Below are 13,295 nucleotides of genomic sequence, written 5' to 3'. Positions count from 1 at the left end.
GCTACAGGGAGACCCTGTCTCAAAAAGACCAAAAAAAGACATTTCATTTTTACTTCTGTGTCTGCGTGGGTATGCGCACATGAGTGCAAGTGACCACAGAGACCAGAAGAGGGTGTCAGATCCCCTGGAGCTGGAGTTACATGCCTGACCTGGGTACAGGGAACTGAACTTGGGTCCTCTGTAAGAGTAGCAAGTGCTCTATCATTGAACCATCTCTCCACCCCATTTTATGGTTTTTCTACATGCACCCACCCATGATGATGTTCAGTGTACACTTTAGGCACAGTAAAGAGATTAACAGTAATCACTAGCAATAAATGGAGCGATTATAATACTAGATTGTCTTACAGGTGATTTAGAACATATGAATGATTGATTTCAAAATTTTTCCATTTAATAGTTTCAGGTTGCAATCGAGCATGGCTGGAACCTCAGAGAGTGACAGTGCAGAGGGCTGAGGCGATGCCTCAGTCAGTAAACTGCCTGCTGCATAAGTACGAGGACCTGAGTTCAGATCCCCAGCATGCACACTAAAAACCGAGCACTACAGCACATGCCTATAATCCCGGTGTTGAGGAGGCAGAGCCTGAAGGATTCCTGGGCTTCTCTGTTAAACTCGTCTGGCTAAATCGGTGAGCTCTAGGTTCAGTGAGAGACTTTGTCTCAAAAAATAAGGTAGGGGGTAGGGAGATGACTCAGAAGACACGAGCACTTTACTGTGCAGGCAGGAGGACCTAAGTTCAAATCCCTGACACCTATGTAAAGAGCTAGGCATGTGCGCACATACCAATAGACCCAGGAGTAAGGAACAGAGACAGACAGATCCTGAGAACTGGCTGACTAGCCAGACTATCTGACCTATTAAGCTTCCAGTCCAGTAAAAGACCCTGCCTTAGAGGGATATGGTGGTAAAGGGTACGGAAAGACCTCTGATGTCCTCCTCTGGCCTCTGCATGTGCATGTATACCCACATGCATACACATACCACACAATTTAAAAAAATTAAAATAAGTTGAGCCGGGCGTGGTGGCGCACGCCCCTAGTCCCAGCCCTTGGGAGGCAGAGACAGGCGGATCTCTGTGAGTTCAAGGCCAGCTGGGGCTATAGGGAGACCCTGCTTCAAAAAGACCAAAAAAAAAAAAATTTAAAATAAGCCATGCATGGTGGCATACATTCTAACCTATCACTCAGGAGGCAGAGGCAGGCAGATCTCTGGGAGATTGAGGCCAACCAGAACTCTACATAGCAAGTTCTAGGCCACAGGGTTGGGGCCACAAAGAGACAGAATAAAACAAAACAGAACAACTTAAATAAATAATAAATAAATAGCAATTTTGGAATACACCTGATGTTGACCTCTGGCCTCCATGCCAATATGCACACATATGCATGTGCATACCCATCCCTGTGAACATATATACGCACTGCAGACCAGGAGGCCTACTTGAATACCTTTGCCCTCCAGATGGAGTTCATGGTTGAGACTGTTCCCAGATGGGAAGAAGGAAGAGCAGGAGTGTGGGAACAGAAGTTGTCAGGGAACAGGGGTGGGGGTGGGGTGAGAATGTCTTGCCTCAGTGGACTCCATGGAAAGAGCCAGTGTTTCCAGTTAGGAGACTAGGTGGGATGCTAGCCAGCAGATTTTACCTGTTTAGGCCCTTTAAAAAAAATTATTTTGAGGGCTGGAGAGATGACTCAGCAGTTAAGAGCACTAGCTGCTCTTGCAGAGGACCTCAGTTTGGTCCCTAGCGCCCACATGGCCTATGAGAACTGTTTGTAGCTCTAAGTCCAGGGGATCAGACTCCCTCTTCTAGTCCCCAAGGGCTTGCACACATGGTGCACTTATATACGAAGGCAAAACACTCTTAATAAAATATTTTTTAAACTATTTTATGGGGCTGGAGAGACGGCTCAGTGGTTAAGAACACCAGTTGTTCTTGCAGAAGACCCGGGTTTGACTCCTAGCACCCACATGGCAGCTAACAACTGTCCTTAACTCCAGTCCCAGGGGATCCGACAGCCTCTTCTGACCGCTGCAGGCATTGCACAACATGGGTGCACTTACTTACATGTAGGCAATACATGCATACGCATAAAATAAAAATAAATAAAAATTTAAAAAATTATTTTACATATCTGTGTGTGTATGTACACCTGTCTGCGGTGCTGCCAAGGAGGCCAGAAGAGGGTGTCAGATCCCCTTGATCTGGAGTTTCAGGTGATTGTGAGTCCCCAACATGAGTGATGGGAACTAAACTCAGGTTCTGTGCAAGAGCAGTAAGTACTCTTAACTCTCCAGCCCCACTCTTTCTTTACTTTCTGGCAATTAATCTCACTTCTGTGCAGAGTTTGAAGTTTGAACCCTGTTCTTCCTCTTCCTTCACCCTCTAGATAAAGAGTTATCATTCACTCTCCCACCTCTGAATTCATACAGACACTCTGAAGCCCCATCTGGGATCTTCATGGAACAGATGATGGCCCCACACTGAGGAGGGCCCACACTGAGGAGGGCCCACACTGAGGAGGGCCCACACTGAGGAGGGCCCACACTGAGGAGGGCCTCTGCTTTTCTCAGGCTACTGATTCAATAGCTAGTCTTTTCTAGAATCACCTTCCACATGCATCCAGAAATAATGTTTAGACAGCTATCTGGGCACCCTAGGCCCAGTCAAGTTAACACACGAAATTGACCATGACATGGAAGGACAGCCCAAGGCCCTCCTTTCCACCCCAGTGAGCCAGCTTCTGGAATCTTCCCCTCTGAAGCCATCTCCATTGTGAGTGCAGGGCTGAGGCCTGTGGGGTGCACCCTGTGCTTGGTCCCTCAGAATATGACCCAGGAAAATCATCTCAACTTTTGGTCTGGGAAATACCACCCTTTGGAATTTACCACAGGACAAGCTAACCACCCAAAGTTCACCTATAAGGACAATTTCAGGGAAGAACTGTCATGCAATAGAACAAAAGCAAATTCCACACAGCAGTTTCATCTTAGCTGGAGATTAAACATTTGGGTTTCCCAGTCCAAGTAACAGCAAGGTGGTACCCAAGGGGAGCTTCAAGTTGTTGTGGAAGGTCCCAGAATAATGTTTATCCTTCTATTAAAAATCACTCAGTGGGGCTGAAGAGGTGGCTCAGCGATTAAGAGCACTGATTGCTCTTGCAGAGGACCTGGGTTCGATTCCCAGCACCCACATGGCGCTGCGAACCGTCCTTAACTCCAGTTCCAGAGGAACCCTAAGCCCTCTTCTGACCTCTGAGGCATTGCACAACATGGGTGCACTCACATACATGCAGGCAATACACTCATACACATAAATAAATAAAAATAATAAAAAATATTTTAAGCCGGGCATAGTGGTGCATGCCTGTAGTCCCAGCACTTGGGAGGCAGAGGCAGGTGGATCTCTGTGAGGTTAAGGCCAGCCTGGTCTACATAGTGAGTTCCAGGACAGCTGGGGCTACAAGGGAGACCCTGTCTCAAAAAGACCAAAAAAAAAAAATCACTCAGTGATAACTGGCACCAACTGGCACCAATAACCTCATCAGAAGGAACTAGACTCCTTAGAGTCTTTACCTTGAACTTAGAATTGGTCTGTGAATCTGGGTCATTCCCAGAAGTCATGACAGGAAACTCCTAAGAAAAAATGATACTGCAAAACTGACTTGGTCAAAGGCAAGTCATGGAAAAACCAAAGATGTTTTCATTGGGCAGGAGCCAAGTGTAATTAGGTCCCTCCCGTTCCCCGCACTTTCCCTGTTTTCTGTCATTCGATGCAGTAATTTCCACGGAGCTTACATTTATAGTTTTAGAGTTTTTTCAACATGCCCCCTGCATAACCAGGCTCCAGAAACATTTTCATCTGACCTAGAAATCTAGTGTCTACCTGGGCAAGTCACCTACCAGGGGACAAATAAAGTTTTGGGTCTCTCCCCACAGATTGCTTTATGCTATAAGCCACCATGTATTTATTTATTTATTTAGTTAGTTAGTTAATTAGTTAGTTAGTGGTATTTTTGTGTGTGTGAGTGTAACAGGGTCTCACTATGTATCCCTGGGTGGCCTGGAACTCACTATGTAGACCAGACTGGCCTGGAACTTACTATGTAGACCAGGCTGGCCTCAAACTCACAGAGATCCATTGCTTCTAACTCCTGAGTGCTAGGATTAAAGGTGCGTCCCACTACCACACCCAGCCTCCACCATATAATTTAAATCAATTTACAAAAACCCTCATGTTTAAAACAAAAATTATTTATAATTTTTATTTTATGTGTACGAGTGTATTGCCTGCATGTAGGTAAGTGCACCCATGTTGTGCAATGCCCGTGGAGGTCAGAAGAGGGCATCGGATATCCTAGAACTGGAGTTAGGATGGTTGTTAGCTGCCACATGGGTGCTGGGAATTGAGCCCCAGTACTCTGTAAAAGCAGCCAGTGCTCCTGGTTGTTCTTGCAGGAGACCCAGGTTTGAATCCCAGCACCCACATGGCAGCTAACAACTGACCTAACTCCAGTTCCAGGGAATCTGACAGCCTCTTCTGTCCTCTGCGGGCATCGCACGTCACAGGTGCACCTACCTACATGCAGGCAATACACACATATACATAAAATAAAAATAATAAATAAAATATTTTTAAAGCAGCCTCTGAGCCATCTCTCCAGCCCTTAAATGATTTTTTATTCTGATTCACAGCTTCTTTTTCTCAATGTCATGGTTTTCAAATTTGTCCGTGGGGCTGTTTGTGACAATAGTTCATTCCCTTATGGGTCTGAGTGGCATTCCATCCTATGGGTAGACCACAAATAACTGACATTTGGGTTATTACATTTTGAGGATAAATTAAATACAATTGCAAGTAAACACAAACACCAGGAAAGAAAAGAAAAATGGCCACATGTGATGATACACATCTGTAATCCCCACCACTTGGGAGGCTGAGACAGGAGAATTGCAAGTTTGAGGCCAGCCTGGGCTACATAGTGAGATCCTGTCAGAAGTAAAGAAGGGAGGGAAAGGGGCAGGAGGGGAGAGAAGAAGGAAAGGAGGAAGTAAAGGGAGAGCGATGGAGGACGGAAAAAAGGGAGGAGAGAAACTCTTTAGCTTTCTGTTACTATAACAAAATGTCTGAAACAATTCAAGAGAAAAGGTTTCTTTTGCCTCACAACCTCTTACTTCATGGCAGGGACATGAAAGAAATGAAGAAGACAGGGCTAGGGTCTCCTAGCTGCAGTGACCAAAAACCTCCCACTAGGTCCCATCTCCTAATGTTTCTACCACCTCCCAGCAGCACCAACCTGGGGACCAAGACTTTACCACATTCCAGACCCAAGATGTAGGCTACAGTAACAAAGGGCAAGCAAGATGAAGGACAGAATGTTACATCCACCAAGCACTACTCCCTTGAAACCTGCAGAGGGAAGACAAGTGACTGTCCAGGAGACAGTCGGTCAGGAAGGGACCGGGGAAATCTCATCAGAAAGGGTCAGGCTGAAGCCCTTTGCCACCCGCCAGAGTGCAAGGAGAATACCACTTCTGAGTTCTGGCAAGAGCTCCCTGACCTCGATCTGCTCATGAGGAAATACCAGAAACCCAAACTGGGTGCTGGGGTGATGGCTTGGTCATTAAGAGCAGTTACTGATCTTGAGAGGACTGGAAATGGGCTCCCAGCACCTACTTTGGGTGGTTCACAGGTCTCTGTAACTGGCCTGGGGCTATTGAGATGGCTCACAGGTGAAGGTGCTTGTCACCAAGCCTGATGACCTGAGTTCAATCCCTGGAACCCACATGGTGGAAGGAGAAAACTGACTCCTGCAAGTTGTCCTCTGACCGCCATGTTACACCTTCAGACCCCCTCTTGCCACACACAAAATAAGTAAATAAATGTAAAAACAAAACTGGCCTGGCCCAGGGCATGCTTATAATCCCAGCACTTGAGAGGCTGAGGCAGGAGGATTACAAATTGGAGGCCAGCCTGGGTTATATAAGGAGACCCTATCTAAAAAATGAAATAAAGCTGGGCATGGTGACACATGCCTTTAACCCCAGCACTCAGGAGGCGGAGACAGGAGGATCTCTGTGACATCAAGGTCAACCTGGTCTACATAGTGAGTTCAAGCCGGGATTGCAAGAATACTGTCTCAAAAAGACCAAAAAAAAGTAAATAAATAAAAGAACAACAAATTGTAATTGTCAAAAGCACCACAATCATGCAGGTTAACCAGGGGATTTGAAACTGACCCAGGAGGAAAGAACTGAGATGCCCTACAGCCAAAGGCAGAATGGGATTTCCAGCAAACTCCTTTGGTTAGAAACATTTATTAGGATCCTTGGAAGAGCTTGAGTGGGGTCAGAAGAGGAAATAGCACAGGTCATCCATGATGACATCTTCATTTTGGCCCTTGGACTCTGGTTTGTAGGAGAATAGCTGTTATGGTTTAAATGTTAAGTGTCCCTCCACAGGCTCCTTTGTTAGAACACTTGGTCCCCAACTGATCATGCTTTTTCCAGAGCACAAACGTTAGGAGTTGGGGCCTGGCTGGAGGAAGTGGGTCCATCTTGAGGGTAACAGGCTGACCCATACTCTCTGCTTCCTGGGTCCTGTAACGTGAGGAATCCCAGCAGCACCAGAGGCAGGAGCTCCCACCATGGTGGACCGTGTCCTCTGAACCATGTGTTGGAGTAAATCCTTTCTCTTTAAGTTTTTTTCTGTCAGGTATTCTGTCATAGCAAAGAGAAAAGGAACACAATATCGTAGATGAAGGGCACACTTGAGCATACCTGTGGATCTTGGAGCACCCAGTGGTGACTTAGACTCAGATAGCCCAGTGGAGGAGGGTACTTGAAAGTTCTGTATGTTTGAAATTATCTTTTTATTTAAAAATTTTAATTTTGGTGCCAGGCACACATCTTTAATTCCAGTACTCGGGAGGCAGAGCCAGGCAGATCTCTGTGAGTTCAAGGCCAGCCTGGTCTACATAGTGAATTCTAGGACAGCTGGGGCTACAGGGAGACCCTATCTCAAAAAGACCAAAAAAAATTTTTTATTTTTGGGAAAGCAGAAGCAGGTGGATCTCTGTGAGTTTGAGGCCAGTCTGGTGTACTAGCAAGGTTCTACACCAGCTGTTTAATTAAAAAAATTTACTATTTTTAATTTCTTTATTAAAGAAATTATAGGCAAATATTGCCTGTGTGTGTATAAGTGCACCGGCGTCATGCAGTGTCTGTGGGGGACAGAAGAGGGTGTCAGATCCCCTGGAACTGGAGTTACAGACAGTTGTAAGCTGCCATGTGGGTGCTGGGATTCAAACCCAGGTTTTTTACAAGAGCAGCCAGTGCTCTTAACTGCTAAGCCATCTCTCTAGCCCCACTCCCCAAATTAAAAAAGAAAAAATTTTCCCAGGCATGGTGGCACACGCCTTTAATCCCAGCACTCAGGAGGCAGAGGCAGGCGGATCTCTGTGAGCTCAAGGCCAGCCCGGTCTACATAGTGAGTTCCAGGACCCCTGGGGCTACAGGGAGACCCTGTCTCAAAAAGACCAAAAAAAAAAAAAATTTTTTTTTTTTGAGATCTGCCTGCCTCTGCCTCCTGAGTGCTGGGATTGGCCCCAAATTTTAATTTTTAAAGTTTGATTTTATGAGTGTTTTGCACACATGTATGTAAGAGCACCCATGTTGTGCAATATCTGCAGAGACCAGAAGAGGATGTCTGATCCCCTGGAACTGGAGCCACCATGTGGATGCTGGGAACTGAACTCAGGTCCTCTGTAAGAGCAACCAGTACTCTTAACCACTGAACCATCTCTCCAGCCCCTAAAAATTGTTTTTTAAAGATTTATTTTATGATTTATTTGTATATATGTGTGTGTTTATGTGCAGATATGTGCACATGAGCAGAGGTGCCCATGGAGACCAGAAGAGGGTGTTGGATTTCCTAGAGCTGGAGTTACAGGTGGTTGTGAGCCCCCTAATGTGGGTACTGGGAACCAAACTTGGGTCCTTTTGCAGAGGACAAAGTGCTCTTAACCACTGAGCTGTCTCTCCAACCTGCTTGGAAAGTATATTTAAAATAATAATTTGGAGCCTGGCAAGGTGGCACATGCCTTTAATCCCAGCACTCAGGAGGCAGAGACAGGCAGATAGATTTCTGTGAGTTCAAGGCCAGCCTGGTTTACACAGTGAGCTCCAGGACAGCTGGGGCTGCATAGTGAGACTGTCTCAAAAGAAAACAAAACATAATAATAATGATAATTATTATTATTATTGAGAGCTGGTGAGATGTTCAGTGGATAAAAGGACTTGCCTAGAAAGCTTGATAAACTGACTCAGTCTCCTAGAATTCCTGGAAGGAGAGAACTGACTCCCGAAGTTGTCCTCTGACCTCCACATGTGGCCTGTGATGTGCCCTCACACATCAAACACAAACACAAACATCATATATACATACGAACACAAAATAATAAATAAAATATGGAAAAATAAGAGGCTGAATCTGTTTTTTGTTTATTTGGTTGGTTCTTCTGAGACAAGGTGTTACACTATAGGCCATGGCAAGCCTCCTGAATGCTGGGATTACAGGTGTGAGCCCCATGCCCAGCTCCACTTGTTCTGGGAGAAATCAACTGCTTCATTACTGTCCTGGCTGTGGTCTGGGTGTCTCCCAAAGTCCATGTGTTAGAAACTTATGTCCAGAGTCATGTATTCATTATATGCGGAGGTTGAGGCTTTGGACCAGAGTTAGGATGAGGTCATGAGGGTGGAGCTCTATGATGATGTGAGTGGTTTTGTTTTTGTGCTTATATGTGGGTGCACCTATGTGGGTGCCCTATATGCATGTGTATGCATGTAGCAGTCATTGGACATCCCCAGGGTCATTCCTCAGGAGCCATCCACCATGTTTTTAGAGACAGGGTCTCTCACTGAGCTGGAACTTGCTAAGAGGTCTAGACTGGCTGGCCATTGAGCCCCAGGGATCCACCTGTCTCCACCTCCTCAACACTGGGATTACAAGTGTGTGCCACTGTGCCAGGCTTTTTTAGGTGGGTTTTGGAGATTGAAATCGGGTCCTCATGATGCAAGACAAACACTTCACTGACTAAGCCACCTCTCCCCAGCCCATGAGGGGCTTTATAAAAAGATGCAGAGACTGACACCATTGTTCTGTCTCAAGAGCCAAAATGTGGATGGTGGATGGCAGCCACCAGATGTTGGCACCCTGGTCTTGGACTCACTCCAGAATGGTGAGTCAAATAAACTGCTGTTTTCAAAAGTGACCTAGTCTCAAGTATTTTGTTACAGCAACAGAAGATAAGTGAAGAGTCATCTGTGCTTATTTCCACCTGTGCGTGTGTCTATGTGTGTAAAAGTGTGTAAAGGAGCAGTCTTTTATTGAAAGCAAACCTGTAATTTTTTGGATAGTAGTAGAAACAAGGCCTGGGTTTAATTGGGATGGAGATAAGAGAGGGTGCGATGAAAACCCTAAGAGTCACATCTCTCACACACATGGCACTGACCTTGGTTTCTACCGGATTGCCCTGGTGGACACCCCCAAACAGAAATCCCACGGTGCCTCGTGGATGCGGTGGAGGAGAGACTTCATCAACCAAACAAGCCTAAGTCCTCAGAGGTAGGGTGGGTCAGTGAGCCCCATACTCCTTCTGCCCTCCTTGAAGCGATTCTGGAAGGCTGGCACAACCCTTCCCCACTCATTCCTTCTCTCTTCCTTACGGGAATCTGATATGGGCGTGAATCCATCCTCTACATGGTACCCCAGGGACTGCCATGGAACCTGGAGAGATGGCAGTAGCCAGACGAGGTCCCCTTCCTAGGGAAACCTAAGGGCTAGAGAAGAGCGGAGGGACACAGAAAAAAGTCCAAGAGGAAGGCGCCAGACGCCACCGTCACGGGGAGGAGGGCAGGGCACTGGGCGAAGTGTCCAAGAAGGCGCAGCTTACAGCACAAAACTTTCTGCTTTGTCTGCCTGTATATGATTCTAGCTGGGCATCTTTACTCTTTTTTGTCTGGTGCTGGGGACCTACCCAAGGGTTCCTGCGCGCTTGGCAAGCACTCAACCTCTGGGTCACACTCCAGCCCTATAAACGTTCTTAAGGCTGTCTGTGAGATTACCCCAGGTAGGCCCTTCCCAGCAGAGGACCACACAGCTGGTAAGTTGCAGAGCCAGGGATTTAAACCCAGATCAGGTTTGTGGCCAAGTTTGCCAGCAGCAGCTGTAAATTTTGCTGCTGTTGATCAGGGGGTGCCTAGGGATCTTTTGGAAGCTGTTTCCTCACCTGTCAAAAGGGGGTGACGAGGGAGGAGCGGGTGCAAATCAAGGATGATACGTATTGGGGATTTGTAGGCTCCTGCCCATCCCGGTGACCAGAAAGCCAGCCAGGCACCCAGAGGGTCCCCAGAATGTCCAGGTAGCCCCCCCCCCGCAATTTCCCACCAACTTCAGACATCTGCTCTCAACACAGCAATCCTGTATTTAGGTTGGAAGGCTTGGGGAGATGCACATAGGCGTCCAAACACTAAAACCACTTTACAATGAGAAGCTAAGAGGTGACTGCCCCTACAGCCTGCAATTCCAGGGTCAGCCCCCACCTGCAAGGGCTCATGGGAGCCCAGAGAGCAAATCCCTAGGTAGTGGGGAATGAGGTGATGCTGACATCTGGAGAAAGGGGAATTGCAGGGCAGGGCAGGGCAGGATAGGATAGTGGCACCAGGCTGGGTGACTGGACTGCTCCCAGGCCACCGGAACTGACTCTGTGGGCTCAGTCAGTGCCCTGGCAAGGACCCTGCTTGCTCCAGGGACCCACTGGTGGAGGGCTGTGGCTCCCGGTCAGGGTGTTTCCGGGGCTGGCTGAGCCCCTTCTGCCAACTCAGTCTTTCTTTAGATTTGTTAATCCCTCAGTGTGGCTAGGCTGGGTAGGGGCCCAGGCTCTCTGGCTGGCTCTCCTGCTGTGGGGCACCCAGAGGCTTCACATCGTAAATGCCAAGGGCTCCTGTCATGTGGGGCCCACGCAGGTGCCTGGCCCTCCACTTCCTGCCCCGACTCCCTGCCAGCTGGCAGGAGGAGCCTCAGCTGGCCTCTCTCACTGCAGGGAAGTCCAATTTCCAGTTTCCCCCAGGAGGGCAACTCCCAGCTGTGCCCAGTGCCAGCTCAGCTCTGGCCTCCCTAGATCAGGACCTCTAAAAGCCTCAAGCCTTCAGCATGGCTCCAAGGTCCTGAGCCCAGGACAGCTTTGCCAAGAGTTCTGCCCTCCAGTTCTCAGCTGCCACCGGAAGACCAGCAGGTGATCTGGGGGCCGGGAGGAGGCTGTGCTGTGCTCACTCATCCCTGTCCCCTGCCAGGCTGAAGGCCTTGCCCACTCCCTTGCAAGGCAATGTCCATGACACTTGGCCCAGCATTGGGCCGGGAGTAAATGGAGGCACTGGCATCTTGGAAAGCTAGGGTCTTATGAGTTGTGAGCCTGCTGTGTTGGGGGTGGGGAACACAGGGGCACTTGGGGCTGAGAAATGGTTAGACCGGATCTGAATATCAAGATTCTGGAAGGCCAGTGTAGGGCAGTGGGTGCCCACTAGAAGCGGGGGGTTTCCCGTGTGTGCCCACTACCTGTGGCATTCAGTATCAAGGATGGCAGAAGCAATCTCAGTGTCTCTGGAATGTATTTGGAGCCAAGCCCTTATGAATATCTTAGAGAAAAATGTTTAGTAATAAACCAGAAACAAACTAAAATCAATTGTTAGCTGTGTCCAACAAAAACCGGGAAAAAAACGGCACAATGGGTTCCCACGCCACAGGTGACCTGCTGTGCGGAGTGGAAGCAGAAAACACAGAGGGCATGTGCCAAGACCCTTGGCATGGTCAGGATGTGCCCACTGCCCACTCACAAGTTGGCCTGTGGTCACACAGCTGAGGGCAAAATGAGCGAGCTCTGGTTTTGAAGAACTACACTGTTGTGTTTCCCCACCCCCACCCCAGCCGTTACTCCACGACCCTTCGCAGGTCACTGTACCTCAGTTTCCCATCTGTGAAAGGGTGTAAGAGCACGTCCCCACTCAAGATCAAAGAGGGAAAATGTAAGTTGGCCTTGGCTGGACTTGAGGGTCGCAAACCCCCACTGAGAACTCCTACTGTGCCAGGTGGGGAGGAGGTTGGCTTGTGGGGGTAGAGAATTGGGGAAGACTGGGGCTCGAGGGCGGTGTCTGCTGCCTCTACTGGAGTTTTGACCTCCTTCCCACCCCCAAGGCCTGCGGCACTTCCTTACCTGTCCCTGACATCCACCAACCACTGCTTGCCCCGTTTATGACTGCAGCAAGCTTAACTTCTGGCAGGTCCCGAACACCAGCTTTACTTAAATCTGAGTCTTACTTAGGTCCAGCCCTGACTAGTCCTGAAAGTCACCTAACCAGTCTGTGCCTTGATTTCCCTAGATGCAAACTGGGAACTACAACGCTCCCCACCTGGGGGTGGGGTGATTACCCTAAAGAGCAACTAAGACGGTGGCAACAGACTAGCGTTTCCACCACAGCTTTAGGTCCAGAAGTCACCTAACCAGTCTGTGCCTCGACTTCCCTCGGTGCAATCCGGGAACTACCACGCTCCGGATATCCCTAAGGGAGTAACCACAACGGTGCAGCAGACCCTCCCGCCCCCTGGGATGAGGCTGTGACCCTCGGTATTGTTGCGTCGCACCCCTGCTCCCCACTCTGCAACATTCAAGGGGTGGGGCCTCCCTGTACCCCTGGCGTGGGTGCAAAACAAACCGCTCCGGATCCTCCACCCCCAGCTCCCGGAGGACCCAGCCGCGCCTTCCGTGCATCCCACGGAAGCAGACGCGTGGCGCGAGCCCTGGCAAAGCTCGCTCCCTCCTCGTTCGGGGAGGTCTTCAGGGGCGTCGGAGCTCCCACAACAAAGAGCCCCGCCTCCGGGAGGGGAGGGTTGCAGGGCTGCGAGGCTGCACGGGGCTCGGGAGCTGTCCCTGGTAGGTGCATGGGCCCGGGGCAGGGACGGGAGGAGGGGGGCGGCTGCGGACCTAGGTGGCGCCCGCGGGGCGACGCCGCCTCCACCGAGATTTAAAGGGCAGCCGGGGCGGAGGGATTCCTCCGCGCAGGGCGCAGCGCAGGCCACGACGCGGCTGGGCTGTGGGCCGCGGCGAGGAGCTGCGTCCTGTGCTCCGCTCGGCAGCAGCGCGGCCGGCGCTCGTGCGCGCGGTGTCCCTCCGCCCCGGACGCGCACTCCTTGCCGTGTCCTTCCGCCGCGCCCGGGCGGTGTCCGGCTGGCTCCCCCGGC

The 13,295-nt window shown here is 49.4% G+C and overlaps 1 protein-coding gene across 2 annotated transcripts in view; it reads left to right on the top strand.

Moving 5' to 3' along the window:
- Positions 1 to 12,938: 12,938 nt before the first annotated feature.
- Kmt5b (lysine methyltransferase 5B) overlaps positions 12,939 to 13,295 on the top strand; it is a 61,284-nt gene continuing 60,927 nt past the window's right edge. The window contains exon 1 of one of the 2 annotated variants that reach the window (XM_029569991.1): positions 12,939 to 12,987. The gene's annotated coding sequence lies outside the window, so the exon portion shown is untranslated. The remainder of the gene's footprint in view (positions 12,988 to 13,295) is intronic. The other variant, XM_008846301.3, reaches the window with a different exon arrangement.

The sequence above is a fragment of the Nannospalax galili genome, unplaced genomic scaffold (genome assembly GCF_000622305.1).
Source record: "Nannospalax galili isolate Female #2095 unplaced genomic scaffold, S.galili_v1.0 scaffold1723, whole genome shotgun sequence".
Classification (NCBI taxonomy): domain Eukaryota; kingdom Metazoa; phylum Chordata; class Mammalia; order Rodentia; family Spalacidae; genus Nannospalax; species Nannospalax galili.
This window is presented reverse-complemented; position numbering and strand designations above follow the sequence as displayed.